The 25,136-nt window shown below is 46.6% G+C and overlaps 1 protein-coding gene and 1 long non-coding RNA gene across 2 annotated transcripts in view; one reads left to right on the top strand and one right to left on the bottom strand.

The window, feature by feature from the left end:
- Nucleotides 1–25,136, top strand: part of LOC147113157 (dynein axonemal heavy chain 8-like) — a 193,127-nt gene that overhangs the window by 72,614 nt on the left and 95,377 nt on the right. The window lies entirely within an intron of this gene.
- LOC147113158 (uncharacterized) lies at nucleotides 3,282–7,766 on the bottom strand. Its single transcript, XR_015079626.1, has 2 exons — nucleotides 7,300–7,766; nucleotides 3,282–5,761 (listed from the first exon to the last, which is right to left on the bottom strand). It is a non-coding gene; the product is annotated as an uncharacterized LOC147113158 (long non-coding RNA).

Here is a 25,136-nt window from a genome sequence, read left to right as displayed (position 1 = left end):
TCTTGGCTGGTGCGTACTGAAAGGCTCCTCCAGATCTGTCAAGGCATCTGAAGCGCATCTTCAGCATGCCGAATGGTTGCTCTAAGACACATCTAGTGGACATGTGGCTATTATAACGCTTCTCGGCCTCATTGCTTGGCCTCCTAAAGGGTGTCATCAGCCACGTCTTTAGTGGATAGCCCTGGTCTCCAGTCAGCCATTAAGTCTATTTGGAGGTGTGAAGAGCTGAGGGAGGGTGGACTGGCGCTAACTTGCCCCTCAAAATTGGCTTTATTTAAGTTTAAGACTTGCGTTTCCGACTGAAATGTTTCACTCTCAAACTCAACGTGAAATTTTATCATATTATGTTCACTCTTCCCCAGGGGATCCTTTACTATGAGATTATTACTAATTAACCTTGTCTCATTACACAATACAAGATCTAAAATAACCTGTTCCCTGGTTGGTTCCTACTAACAAGGGAAATTAGGGATAGCATAAGATCCAAGGAGAGGACATATAATTTGGCCAGAAAAGCAGCAAACCTGAGGATTGGGAGCAGTTTAGGATTCAGCAAAGGAGCACAAAGGGATTAATTAAGAGGGGGAAAATACATTATGAGAGTAAGCATGTAGGGAACAAAAAAACTGACTGTAAAAACTTCTATAGATATGTGAAGAGAAAAAGATTGTCAAGTCAAGCGTAGGTCCCTTGCAGTCAGAATCAGGGGAATTTATAATGGGGAACAAAGAAATGGCAGACCAATTAAATACATACTTTGGTTCTGTCTTCACAAAGGAGGACACAAATAACCCCCAGAGATGTCGGGGAACATAGGGTCTAATGAGAGGGAGGAATTGAATGAAATCAGTATTTGTAGGGAAATGGTGTTAGGGAAAATGATGGGATTGAAGGCTGATCAATCCCCAGGGCCTGATGATCTACATCCCAGGGTACTTAAGGAAGTGGTCCTAGAAATAGTAGATGCATTGCTGGTCATCTTCCAAAATTCTATAGACTGGAACAGTTCCCATGGATTGGAGGATAGCTAATGTAACCCCACTATTTAAAAAAAAAGGTGGTAGAGAGAAAACGGGGAATTATAGACTGGTAAGCCTGACATCGGTAGTGGGGAAAATGCGAGAGTCCAGAGCGGAAGATTGGGAACAGTTTAAGATAGAGCAAAGGAGGGCAAAGGGCATAATCAAGAGGGGCAAAATAGCTTACGAAAACAAGCTGGCGGAAAATATAAAAACTAACTCCAAAAGCTTTTATAAGTATATCAAAAGGAAAAGACTGGTGAAAACCAAAGTTGGTCCATTGCAGTCAGATACGGGGGAATATATAATGGGAAATAAGGAAATGGCAGATCAACTAAATGCATACTTTGGGTCAGTCTTTACGAAGGAAGACACAAAAAACCTCCCTGGGATATTGGGAAAAATAGGGACATTGGCAAAGGAGGAACTGACGCAAATCAATATCTCTAAGGATATGGTGTTAAGGAAGCTAAAGGGATTGAAGGTGGACAAATCCCCAGGGCCTGATAACATGCATCCTAGGGTACTGAAGGAGGTGGCCCTAGAGATAGCGGATGCACTAAGGATGATTTTTCAGAATTCATTAGACTCGGGAACAGTGCCGATGGATTGGAGGGTAGCTAACGTTACCCCACTATTCAAAAAGGAGGGTAGGGAAAAAGCAGGTAATTACAGACCTGTAAGCCTTACATCAGTTGTGGGCAAAATGCTGGAGTCCATCATTAAGGATGAAATAGCGGAGCACTTAGCAAATGGGGACAGGATAGGACAGAGTCAACATGGATTTACAAAGGGTAAATCGTGCTTGACTAATCTATTGGAATTTTTTGAGGGAGTAACTGGTAGAATAGATGGGGGAGAGCCAGTAGATGTGGTGTACCTGGACTTCCAAAAGGCCTTCGATAAGGTCCCACATAAAAGATTAGCATGGAAAATTGAGGCTCATGGGATAAAGGGGAAAGTTTTGGCGTGGATAGGGAACTGGCTGTCAGATAGAAAACAGAGAGTTGGAATAAACGGCTCATTTTCTGAATGGCAGGCAGTAACAAGTGGGGTACCACAGGGATCTGTCCTGGGCCCCCAGCTGTTCACAATTTACATTAATGACCTGGATCAGGGAGTCGGATGCAGCATTTCCAAATTTGCAGACGACACTAAACTAGGAGGGGGGGGGTGGGCTCAGAGGAAGAGACCAGGAAGCTCCAGAGCGATTTGGACAGACTGGGCGATTGGGCGGATAAATGGCAGATGCACTATAATGTGGACAAGTGCGAAGTTATCCACCTTGGGTGCAGGAACGGGAGGGCAAATTATTATTTAAATGGCAATAGATTGGGAGAGGGGGAAGTACAGAGAGACCTGGGTGTTCTTGTACACCAGTCACTGAAGGCGAGCATGCAGGTGCAACAGGCGGTCAAGAAGGCAAACGGTATGCTGGCCTTCATAGCAAAAGGGTTAGAATACAGGAACAGGGATACCTTGCTGCAGCTGTACAGGGCACTGGTGAGACCACACCTCGAGTACTGTGTACAGTTTTGGTCGCCTCATCTGAGGAAGGATGTTCTTGCCATGGAGGGGGTGCAGCGGCGATTCACCAGGCTGATACCAGGAATGGCGGGAATGACCTATGAGGAGAGACTATGTAGTTTAGGGATGTACACACTGGAGTTTAGAAGATTGAGAGGGGACCTCATAGAAGTGTATAAAATTCTGACAGGTCTAGACAGACTGGATGCAGAAGGAATGTTTCCCTTGGCGGGTGAGAACAGAACTAGAGGACATAATTTAAGGATAAGGGCTAAACCATTTAGGACAGAGATGAGGGGGAATTTCTTCACTCAGAGAGTGGTGAACCTGTGGAACTCATTGCCACAGAGGGCAGTGTACGCCAGCTCATTAAATATATTTAAGAGGGAATTAGATATATTTCTACGGGCAAAAGGGGTTAAGGGTTACGGAGAGAAGGCGGGGACGGGATACTGAATTAAAGGATCAGCCATGATCTCATCGAATGGCGGAGCAGGCACGAAGGGCCGAATGGCCTACTCCTGCTCCTATCTTCTATGTATCTATGTATCTATTATAAAAGATGCAATAGCAGAGCACTTGGAAAACAGTGACAGGATCGGACAAAGTCAACATGGATTTACAAAAGGTAAATCATGCTTGACCAATCTACTGGAATTTTTTGAGGATATAACTGGTAGTATAGTGTATGCGAGGAAAATCTGGATGGTAAAACAGAACTAACAGACTCAGGTGTTAATCCCAGATCAATAGTTTATTACGAGTGCACACGGGAGAACCACCTCAGTCAACCCCGGCTGGAGGCACCGTTCTCAGAGGAGAAGTGACAGTACAGCTTAGTTTATACAGTTTATTAGACAACACCCACTTATTACTAATGGGGTGTATACATCGGAATATTGATACTTCATTGGTTAATCAATTAACTACTAGGCCTGTCCTTCCACCTCGAGTACCCTCCTGAATACCTCAGTGACAAGCTTATGGGCTGCAAAAGCATAATTCTAACTTCGCATTCATGAGCTTATCTCTTATTCTTGTTATCAAAATAGGGAGGCAGGCATCTCCAGCATGACATGGCCTTTCTGAACAAAGCCCTAGTCGAAAAGGGCCAGCTGGCTATTCTCTAAGACCTGTCTGTTAGCATCTCATCAATGTGCCTTTGTGCCTTATCTCTTTCAAGCGGCCTCCTCCAAACATGTACTCAGGGTAATTTATGAGCGGAGCTTTGGAATGTCCTTGGTCATCTACTTGTTAGTTTAAAAGAGTTAATATAGCCAAGCATCCCATGGTGTTTTGTGTTTCGTCTTCCAGCTAACAAGACTAAATGGTACTTTTCATATAGTTTTATACCGGTCGAATATTGAGGACCCCTTTATATCCCTTAAACCAAATTTTATCCTAACAATCCCCCCTTTTGGCCCTTGGCTAAGCCCAAGGTAGCCAACCTTATCCGTCACCTATATTCAGGATGCTATACCTCATCTTAACCAGGTTCCCTTCGTGGTGGCCACCAGTCTGGGTGGAAGAGAGGCAGAACATCTGATAGTCCTATCAAACTATGATTGTCTCCCCTTTTATATGCACCTTACCCCGGTAGATACTACTCCTGGTACCACTCAGACGAGTCCTTTGTTGAGGTCAAAGAGGCACTGGGGACATTCTCACCCAGTCTCTGCTTTACTGCCTTAGCCAACCTTTTCATCGTCTGCCTACGACATTTATTACAGGCCATGAAAATCAAGAAGCACATTACAACAAACTGCACTACTACTAATACATGTGAAATCAATCTAATCCAAGGATGGATCTGTATATTCAGTCCCCAACTCCAAAGGTCATCCCACCAAGTGGTGACTTTAATTTGATCAATGTCATGCTTAATGTTTTTATTGTTCTGTTGTAGGTTATAATAAACCTTCTGGGAGAGGCGTATCTCCATTCGCAATACTTTCAAGTGTTCAGGCAACGGGTATACCCGAACCCTAACCCAAATGTGTTCTGATAGCCTTTTAAGTCTTTCTTGATACCTTCAGAAACTTGTAAGGTGGTGAGGTTATGCTGGTGTATCTCCACCAATTCCTCGTGCCCAATCCGTACCGGGATTTCAGGAGTGAAGCAGAACTCTGAACTTGGAATATCACAAGTTAGATTGGCATATTTAAACATTTTCAAATTAGTTGTAACACAATATTCACCCTTTCCGGCGTATGCCACTTGAGTGGGTTTTAAATCCGCCTCTAGGGCTTCCATGGTACAATTAATATCCTGATTGGTACCAGTATTGTTAAACCCACACTGTGCCTCTGGACTGTGTCCAATACTATGTGGACATACAGTGATAGCGTGCCTAGTAACACATCCCTCCAATTTTGTTCCAGCCAAATTCCCTTTGATCTTTACAGCATATGGTAACATATTGTGATGGGATATGTGCATTCCGTCCTTCACTACCCCAATATTCTGTATTCGGTACACCTCTCGTCCTTGGGCTTCATTGGTCAGATTCCCTTTCTCAGCTGCCCGCTTGGCTGCCTCGTCTGCCCATGCATTGCCCTGTTTCTTGGATTGCTTTAATTCATGGTCGGGGCCCCAGTCCACCAGCTCCTGGGATGGTTTCCCCACTTTGATCAGCTAGCTTTCCCCTTGGTCCTAGTGCCCCTCCCATCTGTCTTCGGGCATTTGTCTCTTCCCTTGTGTTATTATGTATCCTACGTAGATTTCTTCGTCCTTCCCTACCTGTACCTTTCTAGGGTTTAACTTTAGTCCCGCATTCTGTAGGGCCCCCAGTACCATAGTTAATCAAATATGGTAGAGGGACCTGTCACTGTTGGATGTTCTCGCGGAGCGGAGTTATCTTATTCAATTCGGACTACACCAATCCACACCCCGTGGCCACAATGAAAATCCGGCTTCAATAGGTTAACCCACCTCACAACTCCAATTCAATCCAAACCAATCCCCCTTTCAACCAACCAGTATCACTTGGAAAAGAAAGAAGGAAGCCATTTCAACAAAGAAACAATAATTCATGCCCTGCAAACATTCACATTCAAATTCATTTTCTTCCAGGCACACTGTAACGTCAAGGCCGAAGCCCATCCTCTGCATCAACAATGAACAGACAAAACAAAACAAAATAGCACATTCTTGCAGAAAACAGTAAATTACGTCATATTTCTTATTGTCCTTTCTTCAGATGTCTTTCCAAAACACTATAAAAACATTGAATATAATTGGAGAAAAAATAGTTTTTCAACATTTAAACAAATCAAATCAAACTGCTTTGGAAGATTTCAGCATAGCAACCGCAACTCCAAGGTTAAATCTTAGACTGATATTTAATCTTTTGTTAAACAAATTGTTCTTGTTCTTTTTTTTTTACACACCAGCTTAACTTAAATTAGTTCAAAGTTTTTTCCAATTCTGGGGGCACAATTTTATTCGCACATTGTTAAAACTTCCAAAATCCAAGACAAGACAAAAGGGTTAAATGCTTTTTTTTAACACAGAGAAGTGGGTGGAGCTAAAACACACAACAGACATTTTTCTTTTTTTTTAAGGACAGACTTTCAGACAAAGGAATATTGTAACTTCTTAAACATTCACAGCCAGGAAAACGTTCGCACTCTAACACACTTTCACACAAACTAAAATTGGGCGGTAGGCTTTGGAACTTCACTAGTTAATGGTGCTTGCCATACACCTTTTTCCCTAATTTTATCCTTCAGACGACAATTGAAAGCCAATAGGATCATTGTCGCGGTCCTTTTTGGTGTCTTTTTATCCTGCGCTTGTCACCACCTAAACTGTCGGCCGGAATCGTCTTTTGGATCCCAGCCCACTTTCCTCATTCCTGGGATTTCCCTTTTATATTCTTCATACAGATATCTTTCTAAACTTCCTTCCGGACCATAATCATCACCTGTCTCAGTGAGGGTATCCTTGTCTTGCTTATTTTTAGGCATCGTGTTTTATTGTTTCCTTATCTTATACTTTATTTTTGTACACACTCACTCGTCACGGGATCACGATCCTGTGGTGTTTAGTTCCCTACACCTACTTGATCCTGGCCGTCACGTGGGACTACGTCCTCTTAATTCAGGCTCAGGCAAGATGTTTGAGATAATACAGCACCCTTGTCCGTGCCGATCACCCCGTGACTCTCAAGGATCCAATCTTATGCTTTATCGGAACGACGACACGAAACTTATACTCTAGACAGACAAACACTTATGCTCTAGACAGACAAACACTTATGTTCTAAGCAGACAAACACTTATGCTCTAACTACCCTTTAATCCCTCTGGATCGTCACCCGGTATTTAGTGTCGCAAGGACTCCCTATCCCCAGAGAAACACCCGTTAAGCTCTTCTCCCCCGGCTCCCTCCTGGCCGTTGGTGGCACTTAACTTTTCGCGGTGATGTCCTATCCCCAGAGAGACACCCTTTAAGCTCTTCTCCCCCGGCTCCTCCTGACCGTCGGCGATTTTTACCTAGCGCTCCCCCCCCACCCCCCCCCCCCCCGCGCTTTTCTCTGGCGCTTTCCCAACTAGCGCCTTTCCCCTTAGCGCTCTTCCCGGCGCTTTCCAACCCTAGAGTTTCTAAACTCCTCGGGTCTGTTTGTACCCTAAAACGCGTCCTATTGATCCACACCTGGAGCTTGTTGCTCCTTCACTCGCTGTTCTTTGTACCACCGCTACCCCGATCCGCCTCGCGGACTTCCACGTTAAGGGTGAATATTGCTACTCACCACCTCCGTGTCGTTCATTGTGGAAGATCGATCAGCAGTCCGGTGGTATCCCACTTCTGACACCAAGCTGTAAGCGAGGAAAACCTGGATGGTAAAACAGAACTAACAGACTCGGGTGTTAATCCCAGATCAATAGTTTATTACGAGTGCACACGGGAGAACCACCTCGGCCAACCCCAACTGGAGGAACCGTTCTCAGAGGAAAAGTGACAATACAGCTTAGTTTATACAGTTTATTAGACAACACCCACTTATTACTAATGGGGTGTATACATGGGAATATTGATACTTCATTGGTTTACATGGTTAATCAATCAACTACTAGGCCTGTCCTTCCACCTCGAGTACCCCCCTGAATACCTCAGTGACAAGCTTATGGGCTGCAAAAGCATAATTCTAACTTCGCATTCATGAGCTTATCTCTTATTCTTGTTATCAAAATAGGGAGGCAGGCATCTCCAGCACGACATGGCCTTGCTGAACAAAGCCCTAGTCAAAAAGGGCCAGCTGACTATTCTCTAAGACCTGTCTGTTAGCATCTCATCAATGTGCCTTTGTGCCTTATCTCTTTCAAGCGGCCTCCTCCAAACATGTACTCAGGGTAATTTATGAGCGGAGCTTTGGAATGTCCTTGGTCATCTACTTGTTAGTTTAAAAGAGTTAATATAGCCAAGCATCCCATGGTGCTTTGTGTTTCGTCTTCCAGCTAACAAGACTAAATGGTACCTTTCATATAGTTTTATACCGGTCGAATATTGAGGATCCCTTTATATCCCTTAAACCAAATGTTATCCTAACAAATAGATAAGGGAGAACCAGTGGATGTGGTGTATTTGGACTTTCAGAAGGCTTTCGATAAGGTCCTGCATAAGAGATTAGCGTGCAAAGTTAAAGCACACTGGATTGGGGGTAAGGTACTGTCCTGGATAGAGAACTGGTTGGCAGACAGGAAGCAAAGAGTTGGAATAAACGGGCTTTTTTCCGAGTGGCAGGCAGTGACTAGTAGGGTACCGCAGGGATCGGTGCAAGGACCCCAGCTATTCACAATATATATATAAATGATCTAGACAAGGGAACTAGATGTAATATCTCCCAAGTTTGCAGACAACACAAAGCTGGGTGGGCGTGTGTGCTGTGAGGAGGATGCAGAGAAAATCCATTATGATTTGGACAGGTTGGGTGATGTGGCAGATGTGGTATAATGTGGATAAATGCGAGGTTATCCACTTCGGTGGCAAAAACAGGAAGACAGATTATTATCTGAACGGCAATAGATTGGGAAAAGGGGAAGCGCAACGAGACCTGGGTGTCCATGTGCACCAGTCGCTGAAGGTAAGCATGCAGGTGCAGCAGGCGGTTAAGAAGGCAAATGGTATGTTGGCCTTCATAGTGAGAGGACTCGAGTACAGGAGCAAGGATGTCTTGCTGCAGTTGTACAGGGCCTTGGTGAGAGCACACCTTGAGTATTGTGTGCAGTTTTGGTCACCTTATCTGAGGAAGGATGTTCTTGCCATGGAGAGAGTGCAGCGAAGATTCACCAGACTGATACCTGGGATGGCAGGAATGACGTATGAAGAGAGATTGGGTCGATTAGGCTTATGTTCGCTAGAGTTTAGAAGAATGATTAACCAATTTGATTAAATTTTTCGAGGGGGTGATTAGTTGTGTGGATGAGGGTAGTGCAGTTGATGTAGTCTACATGGAAGCAGAGCAGCAAGGCGACTCAACCTAACAGGCCCCACAGACAGCATTCAAAAGGGAGGTAGGTAATCAGCTGGTTGGTAGGTCCTCTTCTCTTTTATACCTTTATAAGTTGGTAAGTCCTATTAAATAGTGGTGTGATATTATCATCTATATTGGGGCAGAGGATCTGCATAACTAATAATAAGAAATTTAATTAATTATATAGAATGGGTGAGCAGGTGATGTGTTACTGCTGCGAAATGTGGGAGCCGGTGGACACCATTGATGCTCACGGTGATTACATTTGCAGTAAGTGTTTGATGCTAGAGGAACTCCGGCACCGTATTGATGTGCTTGAGACCGAGCTTCAGACACTGCGACACATCAGGGAGGGGAAGAAGTACCTGGACACTCTGTTTCAGGAGGTAGTCACACCTATGAAATTAATTAACTCAGATGTAGTCCGTGGTCAGGGACAGGACGGTGTGACTATGAGTGAGGCAGGTACGGGGATCCAGGAGGTAGTGTTGTAGGAGCTGCAGTCCTTGCTCTTGTCAAACAGGTTCGAGGTTCTTACTCCCTGTGGGGGCGGGAGCAGGGACTGCAGGGAGGATGGGCAACCTGGCCACAGCACCGTGGAACGGGGGGCCATTCAAGAGGGGGGAGTAAATAGAAATGTTGTAGTGGTAGGGGATAGTATCATTAGGGGGATAGATAGGGTTCTCTGCAGCTGAGAGCGGGAGTCCCGAAGGCTGTGTTGCCTGCCCGGTGCCAGGGTTAAGGACATCTCTTCTGGGCTGGAGAGAAACTTGGAGTGGGAGGGGGAGGATCCAGTTGTCGTGGTCCATGTTGGTACCAACGACGTAGATAAGACAAGGAAGAAGGTTCTGTTAAAGGAGTATGAGCAGCTAGGGGTCAAATTAAAAAACAGAACCTCAAGGGTAATAATCTCTGGATTATTACCTGAGCCACGAGCGAATTTGGCTAGGATAAATAAAATTAGAGGGTTAAATGCATGGCTCAAAGACTGGTGTGGGAGAAATGGGTTTCGCTTCTTGGGACACTGGCACCAGTACTGGGACAGGAGAGAGCTGTTCCATTGGGACGGACTTCACTTGGCCAGTGCTGGGACTAGAATCCTGGCGAATCATAGAACTAGGGCTGCAGAGAGGGCTTTAAACTAATTAGTGGGGGGGAGGTTTCTGGAGAGCAAATAATAAAAATGACAACGGAGAAGGTCATAGACCTAGGTAGCAGTGGGGGAATTAAAAACCAGAGAGTGTCAGGAAGGGACAGAATGTATGGAGTAAAAGGTAAAGTAGTAAAAGGGGAAAAAGCAGGAACTAAGGCCTAGAAATTCAGTGGTTTGCGCCAGCCGCTAGCGCCTTAGGAGGAGGAGATGTGGGGTGCTAAGCGGCTAGCGCCCTGGCGCAGCACGATCTGTGCCTCTCGCGAACTTCAGTTAAGATTTAGCGGCGGCGCAAAGCCTTTGCGCGCGCTCAGCTGCGCGCGCATATCCTGACGTCATTTCATGGTGCAACGCCCTTTGTGCGCCCCAAACCGGAAATTCAGCGGCGCCGGCCTATTGTGCGCCTGGCGCCCCTAGCGACTGGTAGAGGGGAACGGTTCCCAGTCGCTGCGAGGCGCGGGGGGCGCTAATTAAAGGGCACTCCTCCTGCAGTATAAATGGCAGCAATTTTGCACCACTCCTTCTTTGTGAGAGACGGATCTTTGGAGAGAGACAAAGGTAGAGAGGTTTCTGGTTTGGCTCAACACTCGCACAGGTACTTGTGGCTTCAGGCCACAGCTTTGCACTTGTCTTTAACTTCAGAGCCATCGCATTGATTGGAAACATATAATGGGGGCTGCAATGGGTGGAAACGTTGGGCTTCTCCATTGCATTCAAAGGGCTCAGAGACGCCGTGAGAGAGTGCCAGTCATGGCCAGACGGAGAAGGGGCAACAGGCGTCGGCAAAAGAGGCCTTACCCACCCAGGGTATACCGCCAGCAGTTCTCATATCTGAACATGTCTGAGGAGCAGTGTGTTCGGAGGCTGCGATTCAGAAGGGCGGTGGTCACTGAGATCTGCCACCTGCTTTGCGGAGATCTGCAGCCACAGCTGAGGAGCAGGACGTCTCTGTCGGTGGCAGTGAAGGTGACGGTGTCTCTCAACTTCTATGCCACCGGCTCCTTCCAATCCGCTACTGGGGACATTTCCTACATCTCCTAGTTTGCGGTACATTGCTGCATCCGCCAGGTGACCAATGCCCTTTTCAGAAGGAGACGTCAGTTCATCTCCTTCTCCATGACCGTTGACAAGCAGCAACAGCGTGCAATGGGCTTTGCAGCATTAGCGGGCTTCCCCATGGTGCAGGGCGCCATTGACTGCACGCATGTGGCTTTGCTGGCACCTCTAGAGAATGTCGAGGATTACCGCAACCGGAAGGGCTACCATTCGCTCAACGTGCAGTTGGTGTGTGACCACAGGTAGCTCATCCTAGCTGTCAATGCCCGCTTTCCAGGCAGCAGCCACGATGCCTTCATCCTGCGCCAGACTTCTGTGGCAGACATGTTCAAGGCCCAGCCTCACCCACAAGGATGGCTTCTCGGGGACAAAGGCTATCCTTTGTGCACCTGGCTGATGACCCCGCTCCGTGCGCCCAGCACCCCTGCGAAGAGGGATACAATGACAGCCATCAAGCAACCAGGAACATCATTGAGCAAACAATCGGCGTCCTGAAGCAACGGTTCCGCTGTCTGGATCGTTCCGGAGGAGCCCTGCAGTACTCGCCTGAGCGAGTCTCCCATTTCGTTGTCGTGTGCTGCATGCTGCACAACCTGGCTATCCACAGGACTCAGCCACTGCCACCAGACATTGGAGGACCACCAGAGGAGGAGGAGGAGGAGGACCAGCACAGAAGGGAGGCAGAAAGTGCAAGGGCCGCCCGTCGGCGGCTTATTGCACGTCGGTTCTAGGCCCCCTCTCAGGGAATGGCTTGTGCCAATGGCAGAAGATGAATTTAGCCGCTCCACAAGCCCTCAGCCGAGCAGGGCAACCAGGACTTCCAAAAGAAAGCATGGACAGTGCGATTTAAGAAAATTTATTACTATGATACCTCTGTGCCCTTCCCACATAACAAACTAATGGAGAGAACCCCCCCCCCCCCCCCCAAAAACACAAATAGACCAGTCTCGGCCTTTACAAGTAAAACAAATAGACCAGTATCGGCCTTTACAAGTAAAACAAAACATTTGGCCACACCTTCTACTTTTTCCCCTGCGAGGGTGATGCGTTTCGCATCCGTGACTGGCCCCTACCCGCCCTGCAGCTGCTCCTCAATGGGACCCCAGTGGCTGCAGCAAGGCTGGGGGAAGGCTGCTGAGGGTCAGATGGTGAGACGGCAGATGCCCTTGGGGGTCGGCCTGGACCAGCTCTGGGCCTGGAGGGGCCGGCTGCTGACTGCTCCAACTCTGCTTGGGCGGCAGCAGTCTGTCCAGCGGCTGGTGGCAGCTGCAATGGAGGAGTGACAGTTTTGGCTGCAGGAATGCTGCCAACCTGACAGATCACAGGTACTCCCTGGTCAGCTGATACATTGGCACTCGCACGGGCCAGCACTGCAGCATGCGCAGCAATCTGCTGAAGCACAGACTGCTGGGCTGCTGTGGCGCGGCGAGTGCCCTGGCGATGCCTGGCCGATCCAGCGAGGGTGGCAGCAGTTAGTGCCCGTGTGGCCGTGGTCTGTGTCTACATGACACCAGCCAGTGAATGCACAGCATGACTGAGCACTTGGCTAGAAGCCGCCTGTGATGCAGCGAAGTCCTGCTGACTCCTAGCCTGTGCTGCTGCGAAGTCCTGCAGACTCCTGGCCTGTGCTGCACTGAATTGTTGCAGACTCCTGGCCTGTGCTGCCCCGAATTCCTGCACACTCCTTGACAGTGACTCTAAGGAGTCAGGCATCCTTGCCACTGCAGCCATGAGCTCAGTGTGCCTGCGCTCAGCCTGGGCGCCCATTTCCGCTAGGATCCGCACCTCCTCTGCGCTCACCGTAGCAGGACTGGAGGCCGCACTCACCCTCCGGGGAGAAGGCCGCCGAGCTTCCCCACCCCTCCCGCGTTGCTGCAGCCCGCTGGTCCCCGGAGCTTCACTATCCTCCGAACCTTCCCCCCTGCTCCCCTCCAGGGAAGACGTGTCACCATCATGGCCATGGGCTGCCTCGGCTGAGGGTGTCCCTGATGGTCTGGCTTCCTCTTCCTCCTCCTCTATGCCTGACTCGGACACAGTGCCAGCTTGAGGGGCCGCCTCCTCACCTGGCGAGTCACCATTTGAAAGCAGGGAGGCACAAGAGTTGCTTTAGAGTGAGGACAGGGCGGCAGCGAGGGAGGCATGAGTGCTGCTATGCACTGCATTGGTCCGACAGTGGCAAAGGATGCTGTTCTGAGGCGCAAGTGGAAAGAGAGAGGTCAAAAAGGTGATGCCCTTACCATTGGGGCCCACAACAGGGTCGGCATCTCCACTGGCGATGGGGCCAATCAGCCGGCCTGACATAATGCGCTCCACACGCTGCTCCAGGTCACAGAGCTGTTTGAGGTCAGGATGGCCTCCCCCGGTCTGACGCTGCTGCCTTCGGTTGTGCGCCAGCTTGCCCTGCAAGAGAAAGGACGGCCTCAATACAGTGTGAAGCCCTGATTTTGTCTGCACTGCCTCCCATGGTGGAATAGCCCTGGCAGTGTGTAAAGTCCTGAATGTGCAAGTGATTTTCATGACAGTCCCATAGCTGCTGGATGAGGGCTGGGCATTAGGGCTTTCAGGTCCCTTTGCCCATAAACTGAGGTGCACATGCAGGGATGAGGAGGACACTGGAAAGGGTACTCACCCTGACAACCCGAGTGAGGTCGTTGAACTTTTTTCAGCATTGTACAGGAGTCCTGGCAACCACGCTGTTGGAGGTCACCCTGTTTGACACCTCCCTCCAGGCTTTCCGATAGGCGCTGGGCAGCGGCCTCCTGCCACCTTCAGGGAACAGAACATGGCGCCTGCGCTCCACTGCGCCAACCAGCAGCCTCAGGTCACCCTCGCTGAAGCGCTGCGCTCTCTCCCTGTCCTTCTCCATTGTCCTGGGTGTTGAACAGATCAAGCAGCAGTGGTCAGGCCTTGCTTCAGGGCTGCAGTGTGCAGGGCGTGGCAGCCAAACAAATCCACCCTCCCCCTTTAAGAGCTGACCGGCGCCAGAGTGTCTGCCTTCAATCAGCAACTCGCCGCACCTGCGCTGCGCCCGCCCTCGGGGGTATCGCCCCGGACTGCCGGCTTAGCGCCTAATGATAGTCGTGCATCGCCTGTTTTAGCGCAGCAGCAACCTCTTGGGGCAATGCAACTGAATATCGGCGAAGGTGGCGCTAAGTTGCGCCGGGCGCAAACTTTAGCGGCCGCCCAGCTGTAGCGCCCCAAACGTGGCTATACTGAATTTCTGGGCCTAAGTGTCACAAAACCTATTTGAAAGTTCTTTATCTGAATGCACGTAGCATTCGTAACAAAATGGACGAGTTGACGGCACAAATAACTACATATGGGTATGATCTTGTGGCCATTACAGAAACATGGCTGTAGGGTGACCATGACTGGGAATTAAACATACGAGGGTATTTAACAATCAGGAAGGACAGGCAGGAAGGAAGGGGAGGTGGGGTGGCTATGTTAATAAAGGAATGAATCACTGCAATACAGAGAAATGATATTGGGTCAAAGGATCAGGATAATGAAACAGTTTGGGTGGAGGTAAAGAATAATAAGGGGAAAAAAACACTGGTGGGCGTAGTCTATAGGCCTCCTAACAGTTGCAACTCTGTTGGACGGAGTATTAATCAGGAAATAGTTGGGGCTTGTAATAAGGGAACAGCTATAATTATGGGGGATTTTAACTTTCATATTAACTGGACAAATCAAATTGGGCAGGGCAGCCTTGAGGAAGAGTTCATTGAGTGTATTAGGGATGGGTTTCTTGAGCAGTATGTAACTGAACCGACCAGGGGGCAAGCAACCTTAGATCTGGTCCTGTGTAATGAGACAGGATTAATTAAAAATGTCCTAGTAAAGGATCCCCTTGGAATGAGTGACCATAACATGGTTGAATTCCATATTCAATTAGAGGGCGAGAAGGTTGGATCTCAAACAAACGTACTGAGCTTGAATAAAGGAGACTATGAAGGTATGAGAGCGGAATTGATTAGAGTGGACTGGGGAAATAGATTAAAGGGTAAGACGGTACATGATCAGTGGTGTACATTCAAGGAGTTATTTTACAACTTTCAAAAAATATATATTCCACTGAGGGAAAAAGGGTGCAAAAGAAAAGACAGCCATCCGTGGCTGAGTAAAGCAATAAAGGATAGTATCCGACTAAAAACAAGGGCATATAAGGTAGCCAAATCTAGTGGGAGGATAGAAGATTGGGAAGTCTTTAAAAGACACAGCAAAAAATAACTAAAAGATTGATTAAGAAAGGGAAGATAGATTATGAAAGTAAATTAGCAAAAAATATAAAAACAGATAGCAAGAGTTTCTATAGTTATATAGAAAGAAAAAGGGTGGCTAAAGTAAATGTTGGTCCCTTAGAGGATGAGACCGGGAAATTAATGGTGGGAGACATGGAGATGGCAAAAACGCTGAACAAATATTTTGTATCAGTCTTTACAGTAGAAGACACTAAGAATATCCCAACACTGGACAAACAGGGGGCTCTAGTGGGGGGGGGGGGCGGGGAGGAGCTAAATACGATTAAAATCACTAAGGAAGTGGTACTCGGTAAAATAATGGGACTTAAGGCAGATAAATGCCCTGGACCTGATGGCTTGCATCCTAGGGTCTTGAGGGAAGTGGCGGTAGGGATTGTGGATGCATTGGTAATAATTTTCCAAAACTCCCTGGACTCAGCAAAGGTCCTGGCAGATTGGAAAACTGCTAATGTAACACACTTATTTAAAAGGGTAGTAGACAGAAGGCTGGAAACTATGGACCAGTTAGCCTAACATCTGTGGTAGGTAAAATTTTAGAGTCCATTATTAAGGAGACAGTAACGGGACATTTGGATAAACATAATTTAAGAGGACAAAGTCAGCATGGTTTTATGAAGGGGAAGTCATGTTTGACAAATTTGCTTGAGTTCTTTGAGGACGTAACATACAGGGTGGATAAAGGGGAACCAGTGGACGTAGTGTATTTAGACTTCCAAAAGGCATTTGACAAGGTGCCACATAAAAGATTATTGCTCAAGATAAAAAATCACGGGATTGGGGTAATATTCTGGCATGGGTGGAGGATTGGCTATCTAACAGAAAGCAGAGTGGCAATCAGTAACTAGTGGTGTTCCGCAGGGGTCAGTGCTGGGTCCCCAACTCTTTACAATCTATATTAATGATTTGGAGGAGTGTAACATATCAAAGTTTGCAGATGATACAAAGATGGGAGGGAAAGTAGTGAGTGAGGAGGACATAAAATACCTGCAAAGGGACATAGACAGGCTAAGTAAGTGGGCAGGGATTTGGCAGATGGAATATATTACTGGAAAGTGTGAGGTTGTTCACTTTGGCAAGAAAAATCATAGAGCAAGTTATTATCTTAATGGCAAGAAACTGGAAAGTACTGCAGTACAAAGGGATCTGGGGGCCCTGGTGCACAAAACCCAAAAAGTTAGTATGCAGGTGCAGCAGGTGATCAAGAAGGCCAATGGAATGTTGGCTTTTATTGCTAGGGGAATGGAATATAAAAACAGGGAGGTATTGCTGCAGTTGTACAAGGTATTGGTGAGACCACACCTGGAATACTGCATGCAGTTTTGGTGTCCATACTTAAGAAAAGATATACTTGCTCTCGAGGCAGTACAAAGAAGGTTCACTCGGTTAATCCCGGGGATGAGGGGGTTGACATATGAGGAGAGGTTGAGTAGATTGGGACTCTACTCATTGGAGTTCAGAAGAATGAGAGGTGATCTTATTGAAACATATAAGATTGTGAAGGGGCTTGATCGGGTGGATGCGGTGAGGATGTTCCCAATGATGGGTGAAACTAGAACTAGGGGGCATAATCTTAGAATAAGGGGCTGCTCTTTCAAAACTGAGATGAGGACAAGCTTCTTCACTCAGAGGGTGGCGGGTCTGTGGAATCTGCTGCTCCAGAGAGCTGTGGAAGCTACATCATTCAATAAATTTAGAACAGAAATAGACAGTTTCCTAGATGTAAGGGGAATTAGGGGTTACAGGGAGCGGGTAGGAAATCGGACATGAGTCTAGGTTTGGATTGGTCATGGCCCTGTGGGTGGCGGAGCAGGCCCAGGGGCCGTGTAGCCTGGTCCTGCTCCTCCTACTTGTGTTCTAATTCTGTGTTAGATTTCAGGAGATGGTTCTATTCACAGGGATTAGTGGAGACCTTGGGAACAGGCTGCCAGCTAGGAGTCCTTCAAGAGTAAATTGGGCCTGTTCCTTGCTGGGGTGGAGCTCACCTCTTACAGAAGGTAAGTACTGCAGGAAATATAGGGACAGAGTGATCTCCTGGACGAGTTTCGATCGCCTAGATGGGTCGGAGAGGAATTTCCCAGATTTTTTCTCCCAAATTGGCCATTGGGTTTTTTATCTGGTTTTTCGCCTCTCCCGGGAGATCACATGGGCTCGGGTGGGATGGAGAGTGAAAGTAGATTTGAGGTTAGGATCAGTTCAGCCATGATCTTATTGAATGGCGGAGCAGGCTCGAGGGGCCGATTGGCCTACTCCTGCTCCTATTTCTTATGTTCTTATGACTTCAGTAAGGTTTTTGACAAAGTCCCGCATGGGAGACTGGTCAACAAGGTAAGAGCCCATGGGATCCAGGGCCGTTTGGCACATTGGATCCAAAATTGGCTTAGTGGCAGGAGGCAGAGGGTGATGGTCGAAGGTTGTTTTTGTGACTGGACGTCTGTGTCCAGTGATGTACCGCAGGGATCGGTGCTGGGTCCCTTGCTGTTTGTAGTGTACATTAATGATTTAGATATGAATGTAGGAGGTATGATCAGTAATTTTGCAGATGACACAAAAATTGGTGGAGTGGTAAATAGTGAGGAGGGAAGCCTCAGGCTACAGGACGATGTAGACAGTTTGGTCAGATGGGCAGAACAATGGTAAATGGAATTTAACCTTGAAAAGTGTGAGGTGATGCATTTTGGGAGGACTAACAAGGCAAGGGAATACACAATGAATGGTAGGACCCTAGGAAGGACAGAGGATCAGAGGGACCTTGGTGTGCATGAACATAGATCCCTGAAGGCAGCAGGACAGGTAGATAAGGTGGTTAAGAAGGCATATGGGATACTTGCCTTCATTAGCGGAGGCATAGAATATAAGAGCAGGGAGGTTTTGATGGAGCTGTACAAAACGCTAGTTAGGTCACAGCTGGAATACTGTGTGCAGTTCTGGTCGCCACACTACAGGAAGGATGTGATTGCAATGGAGAGGGTGCAGAGGAGATTCACCAGGATGTTACCTGGGCTGGAGCGTTTCAGCTATGAAGAGAGACTGGACAGGCTGGGGTTGTTTTCCTTAGAACAGAGAAGTCTGAGGGGGACCTGATTGAGGTGTACAAAATTATATGGGGCATAGATAGGGTAGATAGAAAGGAACTTTTCCCCTTAGTGAAGGAGTCACTAACCAGGGGGCATAGTTTCAAGGTAAGGGGCAGGAGATTTAGAGGGGATTTGAGGAAAACTTTTTCACCCAGAGGGTGGTTGGAATCTGGAACTCACTGCCTGAAAGGGCGGTAGAGGCAGGAACCCTCACAACATTCAAGAAGCATTTAGATGAGCACTTGAAATGCCATAGCATACAAGGCTACGGACCAAGTGCTGGAAAATGGGATTAGAATAGATAGGGCTTGATGGCCGATGCAGACACAATGGGCCGAAGGGCCTCTCTGTGCTGTATAACTCTATGACTCTATAATATGCAGACATCCTGCTTGGGTATGCGACCAACCTCTACTTCCCTGATGCTCATGACCCTGCTGGGCCAGTGATGTCTAGGGCTTTTTGCTTTGCCTGTATGAGGGCGATGATGTTGGGAACCCCTGCACCTCCTATTCTTCTTCCTGGCATTATATGCTGTCTTGTCCTGCAGAAAGACGGTGAGAATTTGCATGTGTGTTATGATGTGTGGGGCTTGTGCATATAGTAGATGTAGGGAGAGGGTTAGAAGAATCAAGATGGAATGAGGATGTAGAGCTGATAAATGTATAGGAAGTGTGTGTGAAATGAAGTGAGGAAGGAGTGGTGGGAGTTGTTGGTGGTTTGTACAAGTGGTTGTATATGAGAAGAGAATGGAGCTAATGTGTGGTTTGAAGAAAGGAAATTAAGTGGTGAGTGTGATTGGTATAAACAAAAGAGGTGTTTTCGTGTGGCCTTGTGAGTGTATGTAGAAGGATGTGATGGAGGGGTGGGAAGGGTGGTGACAGGATTGTCGAGCAGTAGAGAAATGAAGAGCTATACTCACCCTTGCTGCTCTTGTGAGGTCATTAAACTTCTTTCTACATTGAACCCAGGTCTTGGGGATGATGCTGGTGACCGACCCTAACAGTAACCTCTGTCCAGCCCTGCCTCAGTGGCCTTATGGATGCTCCTGTGGGTGCTGAGGAGTACCTTCCTCTTGGCCTTCACTTCCTGCACTAGAATTTCCAGGGAGGCATTGGGAAACTGGTGGGGTGGGGCGGGGGGAGGGGGGTATGAGGGGTGCAGCTCTTTGACTCATCTCTGCAGCCAACTTTTTCCACAGTTGTTCACTGAAAAATGCAAGCAGTGGATGCAACCTCAGTTTAAAGAGACACATCCCCGCTTTAAGTATAGTTGAGAAACGTGTCTGAAATTGTGCAGGTCACGTGGGCAGGCTGCTGGATTCTGCAGGCGATCGGGAAGGCAGCATGTCCATCAAATTTTAATGAAGCACAGGAATTAAAATGGCCTGGGCCTCATGCTGACAACATCACAGGGGGGCTTGCCGCCTGCCCTGGCCCAACCCGTATGATTCTCACCCGAGTGAAAATCAGGGTTTATATCTGTCTCGATCACTATCTTAAACTTTATTGTATTGTGATCACTACTCCCTAGATATTTCCCCACTCTTCTCATGTTCAGTTCTCATTACACCAGTGTTTCCTGCTTGTTGGGCTTCTTACATATTGGATCAAAATGTAGTTTTGCATACACTGTAAAAAATCCATCTCCTTCTCTTTCACTTCCTCTGCCAGACAGTTTATTTGGGGATTGTTTAAATCACCCATGATTATGATTCTGTTTTTTACTCATTTCATATATTTGCCTACATACTACAATAGTCATTTTGTTGGTCAATGCTGACCTGATTCGTTAGATAAATTTGTTTTGGGATCTGGATTTGATGTTGGCAGTTGTCTTTGTAGTGACATGAGGGCAAGTATGGAATGAAGAAATGCAGTTGGATGATGGTTGTGACAAGTGAGGTAAGGATTGTAGGACTGTTGTTGAATGGGGAATGGGAGGGCTGACTTAGTTGAAACGATCGTCCGAGCTTGTCTCAGAGCTCTGGCAGATGGAACTCTGGTGGTTACTGCCTCTCCTCCTCCTCCTCCTCCTCTTCCTTTTCCTCCTCCTCCTCTTCCTGTTCCTCCTCTTGTACTTGTTGCTGCCCAGGTGGTGGTAAGGGCTGGTCTTTCATGATGGCAAAGTTGTGGAGCATGTAGCGAACAATGGCACCTCTGGATATCTGCTCAGGGGTGTACTGCAAAGCTCCCCTGGCATGGTCCAGGTAGTGTAAGCATTGCTTGAGTATGCTGATTGTTTGCTGGTGATGTTCTTTGTGGCAGCATTGCACTTGTAGATGTGCTCTGCAGCTTTGTGCGGGTTCCTGACTGAAGCCATGTCTGGAGGGGATAACCATTGTTACCCAATAGCCAGCCTGTAACTTGGCGGGATGTTTGAATACAGGCAGCAGAGAGGACTGGAACAGGATGAAAGAGTCATGACTGCTGCCAGGATAGTGGGTACAGACCTCCATGATGTGCTGCTTATGGTCACAAAGCCTTTTGATTGATAAAGATGCCGAGCTGGTTGTAGGGAGCACACAAGGCAATGTGCGTGCAGTCAATGGCACCATGCACAATGGGAAGCCTGCCAAGCAGGTGAAACCTAGTCTTCTCTTGTTCTACTTCATTCTGTCAATAGGGAAGGAGATGTAAGTGTTTCTCCTGGTGTAGAGCCTTGATGACCTTCCTGATACATCAATGCACTGCGATCTGTGAGGTTGCAGATGTCACCTGTTGCATCCTGAAAGGAGCCTGTGGGAAAAAATTGAGGGCAACTGTGACCTTGGTAGCCACAGACAGTGTTGTTCATGCCCTGGTTTGAAGCTGTAATTGTGGCTGCAGCAGGTGACATAGCTTACTTGGTGAAGCGAAGGCACCTCGTACATTGCTTGTCAATCAAGTTGAGGTACTCTAAATGCTCCCTGAAGAGCCACTGGATATGGCCTCCTGTTCAGTGCTTTACTCCTCCTCACTCTTCTGGCAGCTTCTCCTGCTCTGTTGCTCCCACTTGTCCTCTATTCCCAAAGACTGCCCGACCAGACCACCCATGTTTGAAGCTAGACTATTTGTGATGCAAAGAGCAACAACAGTGCAAAAGCAGTAAAACCTATTTCTGTGTCGACAAAGTGAACTTCATGCTGGAACACAGCAAAAAAACGCCTAGAAGCCAAACAAATAGCCAGAAATAGTAAACCAGCAACTGACCTGTAAGTACTGCATGATATCTTTCAAATAGCGCTAGCAAGGGGGCCTTCATGCCAGTTAGCATCACATCCCACTTACTATATTAATACACGATATTAATTCCCACTTAGAATGCTGGCAGCATGCGCTCCTGATGCAAGCACTACTTCCTTACCCAATATGGTGGGCACAATTCCTGAATGCCATGTTTGAGACTTAGTAGGATGCTTAGCTCTGGAAAAATGGGTGCCCTGCAACTGAATTTCTAGGCCATGTTATTTTGGTTCTTCTGAAAGTATTTAAAAGCAATTGTGTTTTTTCTCATACTCAGGTGAAGTACAATATGGACCAGATGTAAAACAAAGCTCATTCTGGATATGCTGGTCCAAGGAAGATAGCTTTGTACTACATAGCAAAGTACATTCTGATGTCCTGGGTTCACAGTATTATCCGCGTTATCGTTGTTCTTCCAATTGACCACCTGGACTTATTCCTATGGTATTTTTAGGATCTTTTCAAGAAATTAAGACGACATGAATTAGGGAGATAAGAACATAAGACATAGGTGCAGGAGTACGTCATTTAGCCCCTCGAGCCTGCTCCACCAATCAATAAGACCATGGCTGATCTGATCTTGGCCTCAACTCCACTTCCCTGCCTGCTCCCCATAACCATTACCATTCAAAAATCTGTCTATCTCCACCTTAAATATATTCAATGACCCAGCCTCCACAGGTCTCTGGGGAGGAGAACTCCAAAGATTCACGACCCTCTGAGAGAAGAAAATCCGTTTTAAATGGGTGCCCCCTTATTCTGAAATTATGCCCCCTAGTTCTAGATTCCCCCATGAGAGGAAACATCCTCTCTGCATCTACCCTGTCAAGCCCCTTCAGAATCGTTTATGTTTCAATAAGATCCCCTCTCATTCTTCTAAACTCCAATGAGTATAGGCCCAACCTGCTCAACCCTTCTTCATAAGACAACTCCTTCATCTCTGGAATCAACCTTGTGAATCTTCTCTGAACTACCTCCAATGCAAGTATATCCTTCCTTAAATAAGGAGACCAAAACTGCACGCAGTACTCTAGGTGTGGTCTCACCAACGCCTGTACAGTTGTAATAGGACTTCCCTACTTTTATACTCCATTCCCTTTGCAATAAAGGCCAACATTCCATTTGCCTTCCTAATTGCTTGCTGTACCTGCATGCTAACTTTTTGTGATTCATGTACAAGGACCCCCAGGTCCCTCTGTACCTCAGCATTTTATAACCTCTCTCCATTTAATTAATAATTTGCTTTTTATTATTCCTACCAAAGTGGATAACCTTGTATTTTCCCACATTATACTCCATCTGCCAGATTTTTGCCCACTCACTTAGCCTATCTATATCCCTTTGGAGATTCTTTGCGTCCTCCACACAATTTGCTTTTCCATCTATCTTTGAATCATCAGCAAATTTGGCTACATTACACTCGGTCCCTTCATCCAAGTAATTAATATAGATTGTAAATAGTTGAGGCCCCAGGACTGATCCCTGTAGCAACCCACTAGTTTCAGTTTGCCAACCTGAAAATGACCCATTTATTCTGTTAGTTAGCCAATCCTCTATCCATGCTAATATATTACCCCCAACCCCGTGAGCTCTTATCTTGTGAGGTAACCTTTTATGTGGCACCTTATCAAATGCCTTCTGGAAATCCAAATACACGATATCTACTGGTTCCCCTTTATCCACCCTGCTCGTTACATCCTCAAAGAACTCCAGCAAATTTGTCAAACATGATTTCCCTTTCATAAAACCATGCTGACTCTGCTTGACTATATTATGATTTTCTAAATGTCCTGCTACTACTTCCTTAATGATGGACTCAAGTATTTTCCCAATGACAGATGTTAGGCTAACTGGTCGATAGTTGCCTGCTTTCTGTCTCCTTCCTTTCTTAAATAGGGGTGTTACATTTGCGGTTTTCCAGTCCGCTGGGACCTCTCCAGAATCCAGGGAATTTTGGTAGATTACAACCAATTCATCCACTATCTCTGCAGCCACCTCTTTTAAGACTCTAAGATGCAGGCCATCGGGTCCAGGGGACTTTTCTACCTTTAGCCCCATTAGTTTGCCTAGTACTTTCTCTTTAGTGATAGTGATTGTTTTAAGTTCCCCCCCCCCTCCCCAATAGCTCCTTGACTATCCATTATTGGGATGCTTTTAGTGTCTTCTACCGCGAAGACCGATACAAAATATTTGTTCAAAGTCTCTGCCATTTCCCTGTTTCCCATTATTAGTTCCCCAGACTCATCCTCTAGGGGACCAATGTTTACTTTAGCTACTCTCTTCCTTTTTATATACCTGTAGAAGCTCTTACTGTCTGTTTTTATATTTCTTGTTAGCTTACTCTCATAAGCTATCTTCTCTCTATCATTTTTTAGTCATCCTTTGCTGGTTTTCAAAAATTCCCTAATCCTCTGGCCTTCCACTATTCTTCGCAACATTGCTTTCAATTTGATAACGTCCTTTACTTCCTTAGTTAGCCACGGATGTGTCTTTCTTACTCACTGGAATATATCTTTGCTGAGAGTTATGAAATATCTCCTTAAATGTTTGCCACGGCTTTTCTACAGTTTTACCCTGTAATATATTTTCCCAGTCCACCTTAACCAAGTCTGCCTTCATACCTTTGTAATTACCTTTATTTAAGTTCAGGACACTAGTTTGAGACCTAACTTTCTCACCCTCAAACTGAATTTGAAATTCTACCATGCTATGATCACTCTTCAGAAGAGGTTCCTTCACTTCGAGATCATTAATTAATCCAGCCTCGTTACACATTACCAGATCTAAAATAGTCTTCACCTGGTTAGTTCCACAACATATTGTTCCAAGAAACCATCCCGCATAAACTCTAAAACTCTTCCTCAAGTCCACCTTTGCCAATTTGCTTTGTCCAATCAATATGAAGATTAAAATCTCCCACGAGTATAGCCGTACCTTTCTTACAAGCCTCTATTATTTCTTGATTTATACTCTGTCCTACAGTGTGGCTACTGTTTGGGGGCCTGTAGACCACTCCCACCAGTGACTTTTTACCCTTATTATTTCTTATCTCCACTCAAACTGATTGTACGTCTTGACCTTCTAAGCCAGTATCATTTCTCACTACTGCACTGATCTCACCGCTTATTAACAGAGCTACACCACCTCCTTTTCCTTTCTGCCTATCCTTACGAAATGGCAAATACCCCTGAATATTCAGTTCCCAGCCTTGGTCACCTTGTAACCATGTCTCTGTAATGGCTATCAGATCATACCCATTTATTTCTGTTTGTGCTGTCAACTCATCTATCTTGTTACGAATGCTGCGTGCGTTCAGATATAGAGCTTTTAATTTTGTCTTTTTACC

Source organism: Somniosus microcephalus, chromosome 9 (genome assembly GCF_052327205.1).
Source record: "Somniosus microcephalus isolate GS21.2 chromosome 9, FLI_Smic_1.0, whole genome shotgun sequence".
Classification (NCBI taxonomy): domain Eukaryota; kingdom Metazoa; phylum Chordata; class Chondrichthyes; order Squaliformes; family Somniosidae; genus Somniosus; species Somniosus microcephalus.
This window is presented reverse-complemented; position numbering and strand designations above follow the sequence as displayed.